A 23,832-nucleotide genomic window follows, 5' to 3' on the forward strand; every position below is an offset into this window, starting at 1 on the left:
ATGCAGATCAGAGAAGATACCAAATAATAAATACCAAACAGCATTTAGGTAATAAATCGAAGAAGATCGGAGTTCTCATAAAGTAATCAGATCAGATCCAAACCCCACTACTCTGATTCTCTGTGGTATGCAGAAATAATTATTTTAACATGTATATATATCTAATGGGTTGTATACAGTAATAGATGCATGAATCTTTATATACTAATATAATATATACATCTATGTACTTAACAACATGAATATTAGACAATAGTAATAATATGATTTCCAATTTGCAACAATTAATCATAGTAGAGTTGAGGAAGGGAATGCAAGGAGGGGGAACGGCTATAGATTCCTCACTCGGCACACCACCTCATATGAGATGGCGAAAGGCCACATGAGGCCAAGAGGGATAGGATACCCGCTCTTGGGTCTAGGGTGGAGGATCACTTTGGGGCACCCCATTGCAGTTTCCTCTTCCATCTCTATGCTGATTGATTGTTGAGATGAACTCTTGGGAATTTCAATCATAAGAGGATAAAGAGGGATTTCACGATGAGGGAGAATGGCTATGGATGCCTCACTAGGTACATCACCTCATATGAGATGGCAGAAGGCCACATGAGGACAAGAGGGATAGGAGATCCACTATTGGGCCTAGGGTAGAGGATCTCTTTGGGCACCCTATCGTGTCTCCTTATCTCATGCCCCATTATGTTTGAACCCCACATAATAGTTTAGATTTGTTATATGTTTATGAATAAATGTTTCTTTAGCCCTAGTAATGGATTTATCTCATGAATTATATCTTCAATATTTGTCTAACTTGATTACAGGTTTCCAAAATGGACTTTATCTTTTCTTATCCTTGGGTGAGAATTACATCTTTAACTATATTATATTCTTTGTTTCATTTGGATTTGTGAATTTAGGGCAAAATATAAGGTGATCCAGAAAGGGGACATTGCAAAGCATTATGGTTAAGAAGAGTTTTAGAATATCTAGGAGAGGAACAAAGAAATCCTAACAAAGATGATAACAATTGATGCTGATGACATTTTAATACATTATGCAGTTAACTAGAATTTTGAACATAGTTAATAATAGCAAATTATGTTTTAAACATTACTTTTCCAACAGTCAAACTTTTTTCAGGAATCAAAATTTAGAGATTTATTTATTAATTAGATGTTTTAAAAAAAAAGTTTGTCACTATGTTTTGAGGCATAAGTTTTTTTGGAGATTTAGGATCTCATTTTAGAGGACAAAATCTTCTGATTTATTCACTCAAATTTTGGTTTTATATTTAGATCTTACCTATGTTCCACCAAGTTTTCGGGGATGGGATATTTTGAGGCCATTTTGGGGGATGACAGGGGACGGATATATATATATATATATATATATATACATTTCACATATTCATTCATATGATGACATTGATAAAGCATTCATCATATTGGCATATACGTTATAGAATCCTTAAAACACAACAATAGAGTATACATGAGAGTCGAACAAATTAATATTTAATTGCTTCCATAATTCATGTCAATGTGCATATGATATAAAATTGAAAAATAGTAATACTACATACACCAAAATGCCCAAAGGCTACAAGTTTGTACTACAATGTCAAAATGACAAAGTCAAAAATGTCAAAAACTGTAAAACATAATGATGGAAAGTACTATGGCTGCCTCTAATTGATGCTGGTTTTTCCAACAACACCTTCAAATTCGGCTGCTTTGTCTTTCTAACTTTGCTGCAAAAAAAAATTAATGTAAAAATCAACTCAAACGCTACTCAGGGAGTGTTATGTTTAGTCATGTTAGGGTTAGAGCGGCATGGGGGCCACAAATATCATTTAAAAATGTTATTTTTAAAGCTGGGTGTTTTTTATGTTTTTTGAGCACTAGAAAAAAAGGGATGACTGGCTATCTCCGGGATGTTTGGGGACGCTACGGACATCCCTAATGTGTTCTGGGGATGGCCAGCCATCCCCATGCCGTTTCCAGGACATCATTGTTGATTAGGGACGTTTCCTGTCCAAATTGTTTTTGGTAATGCCTTGGAGCGGGGACAGAGGCTAAAACTCCCAAGGACGCATCCCCGTGTACTGCTGGTTTTTACTGCCTAGCTGGAGAATTGCATGCAAGGCATCTTATTTTGGGAGATTGTTTAGTTGTTTTTTATCATCTATGTTTAGGAGATCAGATTCTATATTGGATACATTGATCCAATCTATTTGTAAGAAGTTTTGCATGAAATTCAAAGAGAAAATCGTATTTTAATTCAAACTCAAGGAACTCAATATAGAACAAATAAGAGTTCATTTTCTTGTCTTAATTTATGAGCAGGCCCTGTTCCATACAAAATTTACTAACAATTTCATGATTGGAATTGCCCACATTCAATTATTCAAATTGAAGCTGCGATATTGAATATGAGTATTTTGGCACTAAGTAGGTATGCAATGACAACTAAGCAAGTATTCATCACAGAGATGATGTGCAGTAACACCATTAAGCTTTATGTATTCATATATCAGGATCTATGGTGTCACAAACTTTAATTATATTGTAGTTGTTTTCCTTTACTTGGAGGATAATAGGAATACATTCCATGGCTTGCAGTAAAGAACAAGGCTGACTACAATCATTCCCAAGGTATAGTTATACAAGTTTGGTAATTTGGGGCCACAATGATCCTTACTAAAGACCCAGTTCTTGGTGCAAGAGAGTAGAATGTTTTCCACTTCCTAGGAATTGATAAAGGAAAGGTCTAAGTTACCGGTTCGGGTTCAGATTCAGGTTCAGATTCGGGTACAGATTCGCGGATTCAGCAAACAAAAAAAAAATTCTTGGGTACGGGTACGGGTTTGTCCATACATATATATATATATTTTTTAATTATATATAAATATTATATATATATATATATATACATGTGTCATATATTATATATATGTTCAAACATCAAAATTATAAATATATATGTTCACAGTTCAAACATACAAATATGAAACATACAATGTAACTTTCCCATGCAATGATACATAAATGATAGCAGATAGATCATAAATCATAAATCCATAATTGCCAATGCCAGTAAATATTCTGATATTCATATATCATAAATGTAATATCATATTCATAATATGCAAAAAAGATATTATTCAAGTTTCAAGTTTCAACTGATTCAAGTTTCAAAATGTGAAAATGTCATGACACAGTAAAGTATAAAAAAGCATTTAAAAAACTGTTTTTATTTGGTTTTTTGTTTTCTGACCCGTGGGCCTTGTTTTTGGGAACCCACGAGCTTGGGTTCACCCGGGTCTGCCTAAGTTCGACTTGGGTCCCACCCGGGTCCTGCCCAGGTGGCTGGGTTCCCTGTGGGTCCTACCACACAGGACCCACAGGGAACCCAGCCGCCTGGACAGGACCCGGGTGGGACCCAGGTCGAACCAGGCTCAGACCAAGACCGGGCAAGAACCAAGACCCGGACCTGGCCATTTTTTGCAAGAACCGGTATCTGAGGGAAAGGTTGTAAGAGATAATTATTTCACGAGAATGACCTAATTTAGCTTGTGCTCCTTTCCTCAAGGATTATTTAAAAATTGTCTATATAAACTAGACATTTGAGACTCATTGAGTAGTAAGGTCAGAGGATAAAGCTTGAGGCGGAATTTAAAATTTGGGCACGACACCAATTTCCAAGTTGAATCCAAGTAACTATGATCAGAAGTCTGATGGCACATCAATGGGGAATCTAATTATGTATTGCCTGTGTAGACAAGGGACTAGACATTTGTAATATTGCTCATGTTGCAGAATTGTCTATAACTATAGTCTAGGAGATAGTTCTTAGTTAAGCCCATTGTATTAGATTGTAAAATCTATTGATCTATAACGATCGTAAGGTTGAAGGCTTGATTATATTATCTACGGGCTTGGTGTAATTATTATGGATGGATAAAGACATCATTATATCAATGTTTTTGCTATGTACTTGTTTTTATCCATTGTTGGATAAGATATGGGTGTTTGTTCTTGTTTTTATCCACTGATGGATAAGATATGGGTGTTTGTTATTAAGATCCAAGAACGAGGGGTTAGGCTACATGTCTGGACAGTCTTTCATCAGACCCTTCATTTGTAATTGCATCAAATAGTATTAGAGCAAAGGTTATTGCTGGAGTGAATAATAATACCATAGCAGAAGATTTGTGTGTGTTGCATCCATTTAGAGTTGCTCAGAAATTCTTGTGCATTGGTTGCACTTCAGGTGATCATTCAAAGGAGTGGTTCACAAAGTTTTATGCATGTGTCACACTACAAGTGATCCAAGAAGTGGTTCACAAAAACCTTGTATGTGTGTCACATTACAAGTGAACTATTAGGGAGGTGGCTCAAAAAGGAAGTTGCCTTCAACACTATGGTGCAAGATTGTAGGTTGTGGAAAAGGTTATATGAACTAAAAAGTAACTTGATAGGCCATGCTAACAAGATGCAAAACATAGGAGTGTTTGTCAGAGGTAAAGTTCTAGTTCCTGATTTGGAAAGAGCCTTGAAGAAGCAAGAAGAAAAGACAATTGACCCTTTCAAGAATGTGGTGTCTAACTTTGAAAGGTTGATGAACCAGCAAAACAAGGAGATGCTTGGTCAGATTAAGGTGATGCTCGGTCAGCTCAAAATGGGAATAGATCAGCCAAAACAAGTAATGATAATGGTGTTAAGAACTAGTAGATAAACAAGGAAAACTGTCAAGCGTAGTAGCACAAACACTTCTAGAGGATGTGCAGTAGACCTAAAATGGGTATGGAAGAGAAGTAGAATTGCTTGGGTGGCAGAGACCAAGTGCAAGCAGGAAGTGGAATTTCACAAAGATGTGGATGGACCTAAGATTCTGAATTTGAGGATGTTGACACAATGTGCGGTAACGCCTACAAGGATGAGAAGATTACAAAGATGTTATAATGGATAATAGCTGGATGCATAATGTATTACCCAACAAAGAAGAGGATCTGTGCAGTTCTGGTCAGCACATAGTGGATTTAGACCCAGCAGAGGATGTGATAGTAACAACTCAAAGCTGGGAGGAGTAATTGAGAATCAGCATGACAGAAAGATGAAAAGGAAAGTCCAAGAAGTTTGTGTGTTTAGTGGAGTTGTCATTAAAGGAGAGACGGTAAACAAGGATTTCAAAAAGAACATGTGAAGATGGAGTTAGATGTTGCCAGCTAGTGCAATATTATCAACAAATACTCTAAGGAGTTACAATGTGCAGAAGTAATATACGTTTAGGAGGGTGTAGATGAGCCATTACAAAGATGTTGTGATAGCTATGTTGAAGGAATTATATGGCGAGAGGACACCATGGAAGAACACTTGGTGAGGGTGGACAATACAAGTGAGACTCGTGTCCTCAAGGAGCAAGAAAGTGTACTATAGGGTCAATTATGGGTGGAGGAGGTCAGTATCTTACCCAATTCTTGCCTTTAGAACTAGAAGAGGCGTAAGGAAATATTCTTGCATGTTTCCTAAAACCTATCCATGTGTTGAGAATGCATTAAAATTGAACTACCAGCCAAAAGGGTGGTTCTACTATCAAGTCCTTATTTGCTTGTTCTAAGCTTGCAAATTTCATACCTAGGGTGTCTGATGTGTGTTGTACTCTGCAAAACTCATATTTGATAGGGTCAAATCATTAGGGGATGTCTTGCCATTGTTGTCCAAGTTTTGGTGAGTTTTGACCTTCATTTTCCTAGCTTTTTCTTCAATTTTGGGTTTCAAAGCAGTCACTGCAAGTAGGAGATTTTAATACAAAATTTGTGATTCAAAGGCTCTAAGGCATGCTTTTCAAGGTGGAAAGTCTACATTTCTTGATGGTAAATCAATCATGAGTTTATCTTCCATCTTTGTGAAAATTTTGGTTACTTTTGGCCTTCATTTTGGCCATTTTCTGTGCAATTTCAGGTTTCAGAGCAGTCGCTGCAAGTGGGGCTTTTTTGATGTCATTGCAAGTAAAGTCACTACAAGTGGGGGTCTTTTAGATGTCATTACAAGTTAAGTTGTTGAAATAATAGCTATGGTCGGATCTTTCAGGCCGACATAACAAATTACAAATGTGTGAATGGCCTTTGACCTTACACATTTATATATAACGATTTATAAGTTATCTTGCCTATTAAAAGGAATCGTATTTATGTTATCCGAATTTGTTACTAACTAAATCTAATTGATTAACAATAATAACGTTGTATAATCGGTTAATGAGAATCGGTTATCCCTTGACCCGCCACCTTTGGGAAAGGCACATTTGGAGAGGCACAGCCGACTTGGTCAAGGAGTCATGTTGTTTAGATGACCCGCAGATGGATACATAAGAACGTCTTTTTCTCTCTAAGCAGGAAGCAACATATGTGTGGGCAGATCAAATCATATACACTACGATCTAGATATGTGTGGGCAGATCGAATTATATACACTGCAATCTGGAATGTGTGGGCAGTACAGATCAAATTGTAGCAGATCGAAATACATATAACATACTTGCAGATCAAACTATATCTACAGCAAATTACTCCAGTGATCTAATATCATCTACAGCACTATCGTACTGTATGCACTGTCATTCTTGAGAATGTTGTGAGTTCTTCAGCACTATCGTGCTGTATGCAAGCAACTCGTGTGTATTCATCTTCAGCTGTGCACATTCATCTCAGTGCATGATTTGTCTACAGTGGATTGTCCTTAACACATAGCAGATTTGATTTGTAGAGGAAAGCATTGGTGGTACATCCTGCAGCAATTCAGTTTGCATCTCCTTCAGTCTAAAGTGACTGGATCCATCTATAAGCTTCAAGGAGTGAAGCAATTACATTGGTCTTTGTACTTGATCATTGTAACAGCATCTTGTTGTTCATATTTAATATATATATATATATATTAGAGATATAATTTCCGTGCTCGGGGGAGACGATAACAGTATATCGTCTATGGTTGGGAGGGCAACAATGATGTGAATCATTGCCCGTGGTTAATCAAGCACACCCTATGATTACTGTGCATGGTCATCTTCTTGTGATCCTAGTATTGTAACAAATTCAACATAAGTCACTACAAGTAGGAACTTTTTGATGCAATTACAAGTTTTAAATTTCACTTTATGTTTCTTTTTTCACTTTAAGTGTTTGTGGGGGTCTTTTTGAGGTGATTGCAAGTAATTGAAATTACAAGTCTTTCAACTTGTAAAGTGTCCTTCAAAACCCGAAATTGGCCTTAAGTCATTTTTTCAAACTTGTAAAGTGACTTTTGAAACCTGAATTTGGCTTTAAGTCATGTTTGAAACTTGTAAAGTGATTTTAAAAGCCCTATTACAAGTTATTTGTCAAAAAGTAACTTGTAATAGGTCATGAAAAACCCGATTTGCTTGAAGTAAAGTTTTACAAGTTATTTTAAACTTGTAATGAGTCTCTCCAAACCCGAAATTAGTTTTGCAAGTGCGATGATTACAAGTGCAAGTCATATTTCACTTGCAGTCCGGTCCTCAAGACCCAATTGCAAGTAGTTCCTAAATGTGTAAAACTTGCCTTCTTGCCATCAAATTCCAAAAACCCAATTATACCTCTTGCTGACTGTTATGTGTCATATATAGTCAAAAACCTGACTCATCTTCTTGAAACCCGTTTTGTTCTTAAAAGACATGTTATGCCTTTCATAGAACCCGATTCCAAGTAGAGGATTTCAAGTTATGTGCTAATGTAACTTGCAATTGGGTCCTCAAGACCCGACTGCAAGTGTTTATTGATATACTTCCCTCTGATTACTCTCTCATATGGCTTTTCGAGTTTCAAGGAGAGGAGTGCAAGTTCATGATTGCAAGTAGAATGTATCATGCATCATAAGAGTGGTTGCAGATTTTCCCCTTTAAAGTTTCAAGTTCAATTTGTTATCAAATCCCCAAGTTCTGATTTCAAGGGCAGATTATGAAGGCTTTCCCACAAGATTGCAAGCAATACACACTTGTAATTGGGTCTTCAAGACCCGATTACAAGTGGAAATGTAAAAGTTTCTCTCTACATTGGACTTGTAGTCAGCCTCCCAAAACCCGAAATTGGTCCAAAATGCACTCAAAAACACTTTAAAATGAGTCTCTAGGGTCCGATCACAAGTGCAAACTTGTATTTTCCCATTACACATATGAAGTTGCATGTTCATCCTACATAATTGCAAGTCAATGCTCTTGTTTTTCCACACATGTAATGCAGTCTTCAAAACCCGAAATTGAACTTTGGCCCCACTTTTGTAGTCCCTTTGTCTCACCCATGTCAGTCATGTTTGCAGTTGCACACATGGCCTACCAAATCAATAAATTAAGGCATGGGCATTATTTTGCAAGCAGATTCCAAGATAGGAGAAAGACCAACAACATGACGGAGCCACACAAGGAGATGGATAAGTGATATGAATGATTGAGAGCATAGAATGCTTTCAAGATAGAGATAGGCTTCTATGTGGGGGAAAAAAAGTGAGACTAAGCAAACAAGCCCTAATCCCACTCTCATGTACACACTGTGGAATACCAAAGAGCCTAGGGAGGTAACACACTTTGGCTACTTCTTGTGAGGAAGAGAGAGCCAAGGATTACCTCTTAGGGTTTCTATTCCTTTGCTGCAAATGAGAGGAAGAAGTGATGCAAAGTGCAGATTTGAATTTTAACCTAGAATACAAGTATGCATAAACAACCCTAATTTGGAAATGCAGAACTGAGAATAACTGATATGTTGCTGCAAAGTACAGATTAAGAGACAAATTCAGATGTGCACCTGTACCAAAAATCTGAGCAAAAATGTCCAAGACTGGAGTGCTACGCCCATGTCCTGATTCTACAGACTGGAGGTTGTACCTGACAGGCTGGGATCTCTAGATTCTGAACTGATGATCTCCCAAACTCTGCTGAAAACAGGGAGGACCAAGGCGCCATGCCCCTGTCCTGGGTAGGACCAAGGTGCCATGCCCCTGTCCCAGGGGCTTCTAATCAAGTCTCTGTGTGCTCTGTCAGTCCTGAAAGTTGCAGCAACGCTCGGATCCCGAATCTGCACCTATAGCTGAAAATAGGGTTTTGGGTGGCTATATGGGGTTTTGCCTTAGTCAAACCCCTATTTTAGTGATTCCCACCTCAACAAATAGCTGATTTATATAGTAAAATAGTGTGTGCAAGATCCTAGGATGGGAGTAAACAATCTAGAGCAACCCTAAAGAGTAAACCCTAAATGCTTGTAACTGACAAAGTAAATGCTCTAAATCAATGATGCAAAGTGATCTAAAGCATGAATGTAAATCAAATTGATGTAATGAAGTTCATACAAAGACATAGAAACAACATGAACCATACCCAACCCCAAAGGAGAGGTACAAGCCAATCTTCAGTCGGCGATCTCCTATTGCTTTCCTATATCTTCAAAAGCCCCCAATTGATGAAAGAATGTTTGATGAATGCTTGATAGGTGTTGTTGAATGTTGTTGAAGACTCCAAAGATCTACTCTTTCGCTACATAGAAGACTCCTTGTAATCACTCCCAAAAGCTTTTTCCAGATTCGATCCCTTAGACCTTCAAATAAAGAAAGAGAGCTCTTATGTATGAAATCCTAGATCTTAATTTCATCTTTAGGCCGACCTAGGATTTGAATTTCCCGCCAATCTTTTGGGGTTAAGCATTATAATATCATAGAATTGTGCTCCCAAAATTTCGGGAAAAATGTCAGCGACCGTGTTGCACTTGCACACGGTCCGACCAACTTTTCACCAAATTTCCAGGGCCGTTAGATATGATGATATTAGAGCGGATTCCAAAATTACAGTTGATTCTGAGATGTTTTGATATGCGAAATCGGGCCTTAAAAGTCAAAATAGGACCTAATTAGGGTTTATGATTTAATGATTAAAGGAATAAGATGAAAAGGGGAACGCTTAGGGTAAAGGGTCAAACTTTATAATGTGTGAAATGATGAAATATGGATTTAGATTTAACTAAATTAATTAATTAAATGCTTAAGGGAATTAGAAATGCAAGATGCAAAACACACTAAGGCGGGTGCTAAACCAAGCGTGGAATTGTAACACCCTAGCAAGGGTGTACAATTTACAACGCTACAGCTTCTTACTTCAACCTTGCAAAGAACTTCCCTCCTAAAAAGCCAGTACTACCCCAAGCAAGAAAATAAGATTGAAGTTCATTGGCCAAAGACACAAAGATCATTAAGGATGCAAATTCTTGTTCTGGTTCGAGATCTCTTCACCAATCCTGAATACTTCAAGTTCTAGCATCCTAAAGCAGCATGAAGATCATCACAGACAAAGGATGATGTAGTTAGAGTCGTGTCTTCGGACACATAGAATAGTTTCAATTATGTATTTTATTTTTTTTTGACAAGTTACATGTAAAGACAATTTTTGTGATTGCAAGTGTCGCTTTCACTCGCATTCTTGTAAAATGTAATTGCATTTAAGGCAACTACAAGTTGAGTTAGATTAGGACTATAGTTGGAATAAGTCATAGTAGTTGAGAGAATTTCTCAAGTTAGTTAGGATCCTCCCACTTTTTTCTCAAGGCTCCTCTCCTATAAATACTTGAGGGGGTCTATTGTAATTGATATCTTTTGGCAATGCAACAAAATTTTGCCAGTTTGTATGTGCACTCTAAGACTTTGAGCTTAGATGTAAATCAAATTGCTTTCAATAAAAGAGGCAAGTTGTGTTAAGACTTTGTGCCAATTCAATTTGTTATGTGATTAAATTTTTTGGAGTTAATTATGATTTTTGTTCTATTGTTCAAGAGAGATTTAAATTCAATCTTGCAGACTTTGAGCTGCTAATTGTATTTAGAGTCATAGGTTTGGTTTTCAAGCTTGTTATTGCAGATTTTGAGCTGCTTATCACATTTGAAGCTAGTGTAGAAAGCTCATGTAAGGAGATAACATGTACACTTTGTGCTGCTTTATATTTTTAGGACTTGTGCATGTAAGGTAAAAGTGCATCATACTCACAGACTTTGTGCTGCTATATGTTGCACTTGAACTTAAAGTTATCGTTATAAAAAGGGTAGATAGGATTGTGGATATTCAAGACTTTGTGCTTGATATTGTTTTCCCGTTCCGGAGGAGGTGACGAAAGTCTTTGTGCTTTCATGAAACTTCATTTCCTCTCTCATTTTGCTTTATAATTTGTTGTTATTTATTTACAATTGCTATTACTTTTCTATGAAGAGGAAAGAATAGTCTTTCTTGAAAGAAGAAAAAAGATTGCTGTCCTACCCATATTAGTTTAGATTAGTTTATAGATAGGGGGAGCCTTCCCTAATTTAGGAGAGTATCATACTCACACACTGTGGCTGAAACCACAATTTTGCGCATCCCTCAAGTATGCAAAATTTTCAACCAACAATGTAGAAGCATCTCAAGGGTCAAGCAATCTTACAAAACCCAAAATATATGTTTTATTTCCTGATTTTTTTTGTTCTTTTGGCAAATTTTCAAATTCTCATTAGAATTTGGCTTTGTGGGTTTGATAGTAATTTACATCAAGCGTAAGAATGTATTTGGCAATGGCACATGATGATTGGTTTGCTGCATGAAGAGAAAAAAGAGCTAATTGATAGTATCAATCCTATGTGATAATGTATATAAAGTATTTCATCACCAAGAAGCTATGTTGTAACACCCAAGAAAGGATTCCTCACAAGGATGCTATACAATGACACCTTTGAGCTTTATGAGTTCAAATTTTATAGCTAGAGATGGCACAAAGTTTAATTATTCAAATTGAACTTGAGATAACACATATGAAGTATTTCATCACTAAGAAAATATACAGTAAGAACTAAACTAGTATTCATCATAGGGATATTGTGCGATAATACCATTGATCTTTATGTGTTCATACTTCATAATTTGAGGTGGACCAAAACTGAATTATTCAAATTGGAATTGCTTTCCTTTACTTGGAGGATAAGAGGAATGCATCCCATGGCTAGCAATGAAGAAAAAAGAGTACTAGAATCATTCCCAAGGTGCAAGTATACATGTTTGGTGATTGAGGCCATAATGATCCTTATTGAAGACCTAATTCCTAGCACAAAGGAGTAGAATACATTTCGATGGCTACGAATTGATGAAGAAAAAGTTGTAAAAGATAATTATTTCAGATGGCCAGCCAGATTTAATTTTAGTTCCTTTCCTCAACGATTATTTGAGAATTGGCTATATAAATCAAAGGTTTGAGACACATTTGAGCAACAAGGTTTGAGGTTACAGCTTGGGACATAGTGTTCAAAGTAAAATTGAAGATTTGTGTAGAAGGCTTGTTTCCAAGTTGTTTCCAAGTGGAAACAATGATCAAAAGTTTGATGGAACGTCATTGAGAAATCTAATTATTTTATTGCTTGTGGTGTCACAAGGGAGTGAAGATTTGTAGTATTGCTCATGTTGTAGAATTGTCTATAACAAATTTTGGGAGATCCATATGGCTCGCAGATTTTCGCAATCAACTTCACATGCAAATTCCCGTCTCCCTTCTCCTGTGTAGCTTCGGAATGGAGGCATTGGTTCATTTGGCACGACAAAGAGGGCATCCCTTGATGCCCTAGGTCACTTGGACAAGGGTTCACACCCTGTGGCTTCCGATTATGGTCAAATTTTGCACCCTCCTATGTTTGTTGCTACTCCACCTAACCTAGATTGCAGCTCAATACGTTTGGGTTTGGATCAAATTGTGGAAGCAAAAAATTTTGTGAGGTATTGCACCAAGGTCTTCAAGATGCCAATAGGGGCTATGGGGATTCCTCCTTTGAGAGTACCACTCAAGGCAACAACAATATTCGGAATTGTTCATCTCTACTTGTGTGCACATCAAATTTGACCCCAGAAGTTTGCCTAGATAACTTTGCTATTGACAGGGAAGCTACCTTGTAGGGTTATGCTTATATTTGTCACTTGACAAATATTTGGCCAAAACTTTGTGACCTATATTCATGGGTCTCTAAGAAGTCGAAAGAATATATGAAGGGAGAAATTTGGATTTACCCCTATGCTAAGGGTTTCTTTATTCTAGAATTTGATTCTCAAGAAGATAGTGAGCTAGTGATGGAGAATGTGCCTTGGATCTTCCAAGGTGATTTCCTGTGTATGAAACCCTAGTTCCTAGCTTTTGATCCATGCACAAAATTCTTCACGATAGCTTATTTTTGGGTGCAGCTACCGTATCTCCCTTTACAATTCTGGGAACTCGATTGTCTAAGGGCTAGTGGAAATGGCTTAGGGAAGTATCATTGCACTTCCAAGGAAACAATAGATTATCAAACTCTACTCGTGCTCGAATATGCATTGAAATGGATTTATCCGATGGCCTCCCGACAAATATACTTTGGAAGGTGGGTGATAGATGTTGGAGGGCAGTCTATTGATTGTGAGAAGATATCCTACAAATGCAAGAGATGTTTCTCAACAAATCACTTCACTCCACAATGTCAAAAACTACATGCTATGGGGAATACAACTTCTTCTGGTAAACCATCCCAATGGGCGAGAGCTAGGCCTCCGCATCATGTCATTCCTCTCAAATCCTCTCACGAGTCAAATCAACTCCCTACTCCTCCTATGGCCACTAAGGCTTGCTCCCCTTCTCCTTCTAGCTCACTCCACCTATGATCCACCCTTATGATGGCTCCTTGACAACCTCCCATTCTTCACAGTCATCACCCAATTTGCGAGATTACATTCCATTCAGCTCTCTCGTGCCGATGGAAAATTCAATGGTGATTGGCAATAAAAAGGATCCTGAGGCTATTGATGGTCATTCTAATGATCATGGTGGACAAAAGTGAAGAGGAGGAAACAGGAATCCTCAACATCAGATGACATTGAGATCCTCCAAGAAAGGGATAAATGTGAAGTCTTACTTGCTTCAACTTATCCATATGGGCTGAGCATTTTTCTTTATCATAGGTTTGTTACAATAGGTGGCAACAGTAACCTTTTAGATTTGGCCCGAATTGACCCTTTTGTCATGATGCATCCCTATTAGAGGGTTGATGTGTTTCATGACTTTTATTACCTTTTAATACAATACTTACAACTTCGGTTGTATCTTACCGAACAAAAAAAAAGAATTGTCTATAACTACAAACTAAGAAAGAGCTCCTAATGAGATCCATTATATTGGACTATAAGAATTGTTGGTCTATAATGATTGTAAGGGTGAAGACTTGATTTTGTTGCCTAAAAGCTTGGTGTAAATCTTGTGGATGAATAGAGGCATTGTTATCTCTATGTTTTTGCTATGTCGTTGCTTTTATATGTTGTTTGATTAGATTTGGGTGCTTCTTACTACAATCTACGGGTTAGGCTACATGCTTGAATAGTCTTTCATCAAACCCTTCATCCATGAATGCGTCATATATACCTTGCTATGAAATAATGTGGCCAAGATACTCCACCCACTTGACCCTAAATGCATGCTTACAACACTTAGCAAAAAGGGAATGATCCTTTAAAATCTTGAGAGTCATCTTTGCATGCCTTAGATGATTAACCAAAGTGCAATTGTAAATTAGAATGTCATCAAAGAAAACCATGATGAAGTTGTGAGCACAGCCTTGGAACAACTTATTAATTAAACTATGAAAGGTAGGAGCAGTAATTAAGCCAAAGGGCATTGCCTAGAATTCATAATGATCTTCACAAGTCCAAAAGGTTATTTTGGTCATGTCCTCCTTGACACAAATTTGGTCATAGCTTGAGCAAAGATTCAATTTTGTAAAAAAAGTGGCCCTAGAAAGCTCAACCAAGAAATCATCAATGACTACAATAGGGAACTTATATTTGATGGTTAATTTATTGTTCCAAAAATTAGGACACATCTACCCTCCGCCATCTTTTTTTGGAAAAATAACCACATGAGATGAATAAGGGTTGGTACTAGGTCAAATGACACCTACTCTTGTAGCTAGTTAACCATCTTTTCAAATTCATTATTTTGTTCAAAAGGATATATAGAGGGCTTTATATTTGGAAGTTGATTGCTAAGAATGAGGAGAATCGCATGGTCATGGGATTGCATGGAAGGCAACCTTTTGATCTCCTCGACAATTGATGATGCTAATCCACTAGCCCTTGCAAATCATACAAAAGAAAAGTACAAAAAGGAGGTTTAGCTTCGATAGAGTGGAATTGTGCAATAATGCAAAAACACTTAACAACTTCTCCACTCAATGAGAACTAACCATTTGAACATCACTAGCCTTCAAACCTTGTAAGGTCCGTTCCTTACAATTGGGAGTAGTCACAAGCAAGTTGCCCTACTGTTTGCAGCCATTGTACTCCCAACACTAATCAATACCCCCCCAAGAAAAGAGCATACATATTAGTGGCTAGTTAATAGTCTCCCATAGTGAGTTTACATTACAACACTTGCCACCGCATGACATGGTGTTCCCATTGGCCACCATAATTTGGAAATTGTTGTAAGCATGGACATAACAATGGACCTAATCAGCAAGTTTCCTATTAATGTAGTTATGCATGCTACCACCTTCAATCCAGACCACCACCCATTGGCATTTGATGTAGTCAATGACTAAGAATTTTGAGGGAAGAGAATCCAGCAAGAGTATGAATAGATATGTGAATATCCTCAATGGGTACAATTTCTAGTAAAGCGACCCCTTCTTCCTCTTTTGAAGATTCCGTCATGTCCCTAGGCACCCCTATAGAAACAATGAGATACAATTGTTGTTCCTTGCATCTGTGACCTTTCTCCATTTTTATCACAATTGAAACATATCCCCTCAACCTTTACTGAGCTAACTCTTCTCTAAATAACATGTGAATAGTGGTGAGTTTACAACCTCAACCTATCATCTCTTTCTGCCTAGAGGACAAAGAAGAGGATTGTAAAGCTTTTTCTATGCTGCAAACTTATACTCAACTTAGTGGACTAAACCAAGAGCATCCCAAAATGTGGCTAGTTTGAACATTTGGACCTCAGCTTAAATATCTTCTTTGAGATCACTAACAAGACAACTTTTAAAAAATTGTTCAAGGCCACTTGTTTGATTTGCTAGTTTCTTAGACTCTATGTGGTATTCCCAAACTGAAAGTGTCTAGCACAACTTAGTGAGGGCTCTGTTGATGTGTTTTTATGCACTTCATACACAAAATAAATTACCAAGGTATCTCATCCTCTCTTGAACAAAATCTTCTCAAATGTTGAGCAAATGGATCACTTGAGATGACTCCAAGGTTTATACTGTCAAGTCTTGATATGTGGATAACTCAATGGTTTGATGTGATATTGTTGGTATCACAAGGGGAACTTACATTTTGCATGAATGCTTGAATGCTGTTGGAATGTGGAAATTCACTTGATTTGAAAAAAAGACAAAAGGGATTGAGGGTTTAGAGAAATCTAAGCTATTCCTAAGATCATGATAGCACTAGATCCTAAAACCGAGCTTTGCTTTGCCATGTTACCAACAACTACACAAAACCAATGCAATCTTCCAAGGTAAATGAAAGGTTTTCATATCATGACCATTCATCCAAATACCCAATACACTGGCGCAACTTGAATAAACATATCCACAATCGAACTTAGCACATCTTGATGTTCAAGCTAACTATGCACTGTAATTGAAAATCATCCAACCACAAATAGTATGAACCAAGGAATTATCAACATCCACGCATTACTCAGTCACAATCAATGAACTTCATCTAGCATGAGGATATAACAAGAAACCATAAAATATGGAAAAGAAACACCACCATTCACCATAAACTCAATGAAAAGTATGTTTATTTACATTCTTGGCAACACTTTCCACCTTCTCCTCCTACTCTACCTCTAGCTACTTCTAACTGCTTGCTCTCTAATGTCTATTGCCTAGCCACTATTAACCTTACAAATGAGGAGAGCAAGTCCTTTTATAGAGCTCCCCTTACAAATGAATGCCCTGGATAAAATCCAAATCAATGGCCAAGATTACAAGATAAAACCCTAATTAGGGTTTGTTACACCCATGAGATAACATTTAAAGCTTGACCAATGATTTAATTACAATAAATAGGACACATGTCCTTCCTTGAATGTTAACCAATAGGAATCGAGGTTGGGCGAGATAAACAACATTTGATGAAGTGACAAGTGTTGCTTGCTCCACTCTTGGATGCATCAGGTTCAATGCATCTAGATGTAATGTCCCCATTTTTCCTAGCCTTTCATGAAAATTTAGCCTTTTGGCTAAGTGGAGAGATAAGGAGAAATTCATTAAATTAATTTCTTATAAATTCGTTAAATTAATTTCTTATAAATTCATTAAATAAATTAAAAAATTAAAAAGTGACTTTATATTTAATTAATTTAATTAAATAGTGACTAAAATAAAATATTAAATTATAAAGTCACTTAATAAATAATAAAGTGTACCTACCCTCTTCAAGAAGGAATCTCATGATGGGTTATGAAAAGGATAAATAGAAGAGGGTGATTGATGATCAGGCAGATTGGAAGATTGATTGGATATGATAACATGACTGATGTGTTGCATTGGTTGAATCTCTGAGGATGCAAACCTTCAGCAGATTGAGGAAGGGCTGGACAAAACCCTAGCTTCTTCTTGGGAGTGGGAGATACTCAGTTTTCCACATTGTGCATAACGGGTTTATGGTGGTTGGGAAGGACAATTCAGTCCTTTCACTTGAGCTTAAGGAGATTTTATATCAGATTGGAGAGTTTGCTTTAGAGTGACATTTTGGCTTGATTTTGCCCTTTGGTCATGATAGATGCAAGCTCACTTGAGTTTGAGGGAAGCGATATTGCCTTAAGAGGAAAGCAATGTTATTTTGGTGTATTTAAAGGTGAATTGATGGAGCAATTAGTTGCTGATCAGATCTGAGACATTTTTGTAGTAGACCTACCTGGCCCTTCGATTTTGTCATTCTTTATCACCTAAACACCGAAAATGCCTTTTGGGAGGTTAGAAATTTCATTGGCATGATAAGGCGCTTCTTTTGAGGATGTTAGAAGACAATCAGCAAACTTAACCAAGGATATTCACAGTCTAAAGAAAGGTCCGAACTGCATCCTCTTATCCACGATTTTGTTCAACACATATCATTGAAGCATTAAAATTACAGTTGGAGGTTAGTGATTTTGAAAAGAGACTTAGGCGCCTCATTCCATGGCAATTTGGAGATGACTTGGAGAGAGATCGGCTTCCAACTGTTGCAAATCAGAAATCGGACCTGATTGCTACCATCCTACATTTTGGCTCCGAGGACGAGTATTGGACTTTCAAAATTTCACACTAAGTTGGGCAATCCATCCTCGTCAACAAGGCGATCATTTTGAAAGAGATTTGGAGTGCTTTGGACTGACTAATAATGATATCTTAGATCATTGTTGCAGCAGCAGGGGCGGCTTAGGAGAGGCCCGATTTGGCATGGTGAAGGGGCCAAGACATCAATGCATGAATGATCCTAGAAGGCGTCTTGAATCAGGTTCCTATTACCTTGCTTTAAATAAGTGTTATCAGTCAATGCGCTTGAGTATATCTGCAGTCTCTTATGTACTCAGAAATCTGAATTATGACAGTGAATGTACTTATTGATTAGCAGTTTAAATCATAGCTGTCTATTGAAATGTAATGTGATTCATCATGTGAATAAGACAGCTAGGAGTTTGCTTGAGTCAACTTTCCATTGTATGTACTTTTCTGAGGGCAGATGCCAACTGTTTGACATAATGTCAGCAAGCCTATGAATCTGATTTTTGAGTCTAATTTGGTGTTAGGACATCATAATTTGATTGTATATGCATTCTTGGCTATCATGCTTTCACTTGCAGTCATTTGTAGTTGTACATTTATGAGAAATATGTGATGGTTCACCTCTATACCAATCTTCAAACTTCTGAGACAGCAGTCCGCATAACACGCAACATTAGCAAACAGCATAACACACGGTTCTTGACAGCAAATATTCCCTGTTTTCAGTATTCTATTAGACAGGGGATATTACACTAGACGTGTTGACCTTGACTGATGAATGAAGGTGAGCCGTCACCACCTCAGCTACTTGCACGCCTTGTAACTCATCACAAGTGTGTGGTTGACTGCTCTTGACCTTGATCATTGTATTGATGATTGATCTTCCATGCTTGCTGATGAAATTTTCCTCCTAAGGTCATCATCCTTGTAGTAGTTGCAATGCTTGATGTCATGATGTCTCTCTCTTGCATTGTTAAACCTTCCTTGTGTTTGTAAGGTGAACCCTATGTAGTGATGTAAAATGCTTAGAAGACCTGGCCCTAATCATGATTTGCACTGGAATTGATACCTTGAATTTCATCCTTGATATTGCAATTTCCCCCTTCGGGCCATCTAGCCCTGCTGAAATGTTGTTGAGAGCTTTCCTCTTTTGTTGCAATGTTTCCTCGAAACGCTTGCAGCCTGTTCCTTCACCCTGCTTCTCCTATGCATCAAACCTGAAAAGAAAACATTTATGAATCAAGAATCATATAAGTATAATAATATAGTATTTCACACTCTTGATACATCCTTAATCATGCTTCCAAATATTCATTCAAACCTGGAAATGACTGAGTTTCACTTTGAAAATGATGTTCTCAGCTCTGAAATCTGATCAATATACTAGTAAAATTTAGCTAATTCTGAATGTATATCTTCTTCACCAATCAATGAATTCCAAAAAATTTACCTTATATCAGACCTGGGATGAATGAATTAGCCTTCCACCTCATACCCTTCAATTCTGGAAATCAGAAGGTGTAAAATTCTGAGTCTGATTGCATTTACTTATAGTCTGGTTATGATTATACTTGACCTAAATTCACACCTATGCCTACTCCAGTTCACCAAAGTCTGCTCTGTTAATCTGCTGGTAAAAGTCTGCTCTGCTAAAGTTCACTTTAATGTTTGAAAATGAAAATTTAGCCCTTCTTTATACCTTTTCACACCTTTGAATTTGCATCCCTAAAGAATCAGGCCTACCTGAATACTTATTTGTTGAATTAAAATGAATTTATGTCGGCTAGGGTTAACTTCATTCATTTTGATTTCAAACCTTGTGTTTCTTCTTCCAACAAGGCCAACTTGGATAGAAATGTGTTGAGCGCATTTAGGGATGTACTAAGGATAAAGCTGAGTGCTATTTCTAGGCTTTCAAGGACAAACTCAAGTTGGCCAAAGGATCTAATCGATTTGTCTTTTATCCTTTTGAAGACCAGGTTGGCTGGAAAAAATAATTATTAGAAATTTTTAAGTTTTAACCATGCTAATTTAACCCAAGGATGAAAAAATCGTCTGATTTGCGATTTATCGGGAGTCAAGTTGAAACGATTTAATCTGCAAAAAAATCGTTGGCCATTTTTAGGAAAAAACCGTGCTATTTTAAGAGGGAAAATCACAACAAAATTGCGAGAAAAATGGCAAAAAATCGTGTTTTAAAAAGCGATTTCGGTTTTTAATGAAACCCTAAACGCGTGGGAGAAAATGCATGCAGTACACACCCGATGGCTATGTCACAGGGTTCACTGAACTTCAAAATTCATCTAAAAATTCGTCAAAATTCGCCCTATATTCATACGGGCAAAGGGCATAGTTTTTTTTATAAGTATATTTAAAAAACGTTTTCCAAAGCTTTTTCTATTTGAGCAACACGAATGTGTTAAAGTTTTTTTAACCGCTCCAATGTCAAACAGCATGAATGAGTATATCCACAACCGGCCAGGATGGAGTTTTTTAAATGTTTTTCATTGTCAAAATGCACAATCATGGCGAAACCAAAAATTTGTGGTCGAAACCTTCGGAAACAAAATAAGCGATATCGCAGATTAAAGAAAAGAGCACACTGTTTTTATTTTAATTTTTAAAAATAAAAGTTAATATCTTTTAATTTTATGTTTTAAATCATGTAGTTCTAGTATTTATTTTTTTTAATTAAATATAGCAAAATTAAATATAATATTTCAAATACTTGATTTAATATATTTATTATTTAAACAAAAATAAAATTTTAAATCTTTAATTTTATGTTTTAAATCAAGTAGATTTGTTATTTAATTTGTTTTCTATTAAATATATTAAAGTCACAAGAAATTTGTCAAATGTTTGATAAATTTGCCAATTTTTTCCCTATTTTTTGCTGGGTCCCGGTTTTTTTTTAATTTTGGGCCAAAAGATTTATTGCCGAGTAAGAGTTTTCCATCTTTGATTTGAACACATATAAATAGGTGTTTGTGCACCTAACCTCAAGCACAATCTGCCTTCACACTTGCCTTTTTCCTAAATCTCTCTGCTCTGCTATTAGCAAATTAGGGGGCTGCCTTAGGTCTGCCTTTAGGCGAATTTCTGCCCTGCACTGCGAATTAGGTCTGCTGTGCCTTTAGGACTGATTTCAGGTGAATTAGGTCTGCTTTTTTAGGTCTTGCCCTAATGTCTTCTTCCATGTTTTGATCTTGCTTCCACATATTGTGTTTGGTGAATACTCCAGCCAACTTTCTTCCTTGCTGATTCAAACATGCTTACTTCCTTACTTCGTGGATTTCAGTTGAGCGTGGATTTTGCTGAGTCATGGACAAGCCCCTCCTTTGCATTTTGTGGATTCCAGCACTTCATGGATAAATTTGCTCACGTCAACTCTCATCCACCTTGAGCATTAAGGAGGTTAAGTTGTGGATTTTGAAGGTTCAAGGATAAAATCATGAATTATATCATACTTCTCTCATTTTCCTTCCATTCCTTAAGCGTTTCTCACCTTCATTCCTTAATCACTTTTAATCCTTCTTCCCTGAACTTGTTTCACTTAGGCATTCATTTGCTCAAACATGGGATATTTCACTCATCTCCACAAGGTCATGGATTTTATCAACTCAAGGACAAATTTGCTTACCTCCCTCCGTGCTATTGATTGCATCGATCACTTCATCACATCATGAACTCACTTCACTCGGCGCTCATGTACTCAAACATATGGATGTTGCACTCACCTTCACTAGGTCATGGATTTTCTCAAGTCATGGATGATCTCTTGCTTCCTCAAGATGGTGGTCTTTAGCACTTCATCACTTGATTTACTCATTGCCATGTTGCTGATTTAGCTAAGGCAGAGATAAAGTTGATTTCCAGCCTCAAAGTCAGTGACCCAACAAGGTAGTGGATTTGAGCATCACTCACCTCAGTAGGTCAAGGATTTGAGCATCACTCACCTAGGTAGGTTGGGGATTTTGGAGACCCAAGGATAATTTCACACGCCTTCCTCAAGTTGTGGATTGCTTTGGTTGCTTCACTCTTCAACATACTTAGTCACCTAAAACATCAAACATCATCATGTTGGGAACATCTTCATCAAGTCGTGGATTTTATCAACCCAAGGATAAATTTGCTCACATCCACCTCCAAGTCGTGGATTTCCTTGGTTCGTGGATTTTGAAGGGTTGTGAATTTTGGCAACCTAAGGATAATCTCTCTCACATCCACCTTCAAGTTGTGGATTTTGCCAACTCAAGGATGATTTTGCTCACATCCATCTCCAAGTCGTGGATTTCCCTAGTTTGTGGATTTTGGCAACCTAAGGATAATCTCTCTCACATCCACCTTCAAGTCGTGGATTTTGCCAACTCAAGGATGATTTCGCTCACATCCATCTCCAAGTCGTGGATTTTAGCAAGTGGAGGATGATCTCGCTCACTATTCAATCTCGCCAACTCCAACACTTAGTTTATCGAATCACCCTCAATTTTATCTTCATCTTCATTCTCCAAGCAAGGATCAACCTTGCCATTTTCATGCTTTAGGCGTGGATTTTAGCAACTAAAGGATGTGCTCAAGTCATGGATTTATCGTTGTCATTTACCTTCAACATCAAGATCTCTTCATCTAATTCGCTTCAAGACATCTTTATCATCATTTGTCAAGGCATTAGAATAGCATTACTTCAACCCATCCTCGCTTTCAAATTTCTTCAAGCATTGGACCTCCACAAGTTGTGGATTTCAGCAACTCGAGGATAAGATCATCAGCTCACCATCTAGGTCGTGCATTTGATGTAATGTCCCTTTCTCAATAGTAATCAGTTTCGTTGGCCATTAGCCTATTCCGGAGACCAGTATGCTAATCAGGAGCAAAAATTAGGGTTTCCTACTTCTAGGAGGATGTTTTGGCTTTTTTGGTGGCTTACATGTTGGAGTTTCACAGTTTTGATTATGGATGCCTTCTGGGTTTTCAAAAAGCTTCGCAATGATGATACATGCATAGCAAGCAGTGAAATTTGGTAAACTTACCATTTTTAGTAATTGGAGGTGAGGGCAACTCATTTCTCTGGGTTTTTTTGGGTTTTCAAAGAGCTTCCGAATGGTATGACATGCAAATGAATTGGAGGACTTTTCCGAACGCTATTTGTAGTAAGTTGCGACGGCTGCTCTAAATGTGGTTAAAATCACTTTGGAAACACTTACTATTTTTAGTAAGTGCTATTTTTAGCAGGGTTTTAGCAAGTCAGTGCAGACAGTTATTTCTGGCAGGTTAGTTTGAGCAATTTGTCTTCCAGCATTTTTGGAGCTATTTTGGCAAGTCTGAGCTTATTTTGGGCGATTCATGCTTGAGGAAAAAATATTTTATAAGTGAATTATTAATAAGGCTAGATGGACGCCTTAGGAGGAAATGAGTTAATGTTATGATATAATTCACTTTATTACTTTGGAAGCCTTAACACACTTTATTGATATTTTTTATTAAAGTATCATTTTCAAGACATAAGGTGGGCAATC

At 37.2% G+C, this 23,832-nt stretch overlaps 1 protein-coding gene across 4 annotated transcripts in view; it reads right to left on the minus strand.

Annotated features, from left to right (window-relative positions):
- Window positions 1-23,832, minus strand: part of LOC131050076 (pentatricopeptide repeat-containing protein At1g63330) — a 100,130-nt gene that overhangs the window by 18,187 nt on the left and 58,111 nt on the right. For 3 of the 4 annotated variants that reach the window (XM_059218474.1, XM_059218475.1, XM_059218473.1), the window contains exon 5: window positions 19,383-19,530. The exons of the other annotated variant lie outside the window; for it this stretch is intronic. The gene's annotated coding sequence lies outside the window, so the exon portion shown is untranslated. The remainder of the gene's footprint in view (window positions 1-19,382; window positions 19,531-23,832) is intronic. 4 annotated transcript variants of the gene reach the window in all.

Source organism: Cryptomeria japonica, chromosome 3, assembly GCF_030272615.1.
Source record: "Cryptomeria japonica chromosome 3, Sugi_1.0, whole genome shotgun sequence".
Lineage (NCBI taxonomy): Eukaryota > Viridiplantae > Streptophyta > Pinopsida > Cupressales > Cupressaceae > Cryptomeria > Cryptomeria japonica.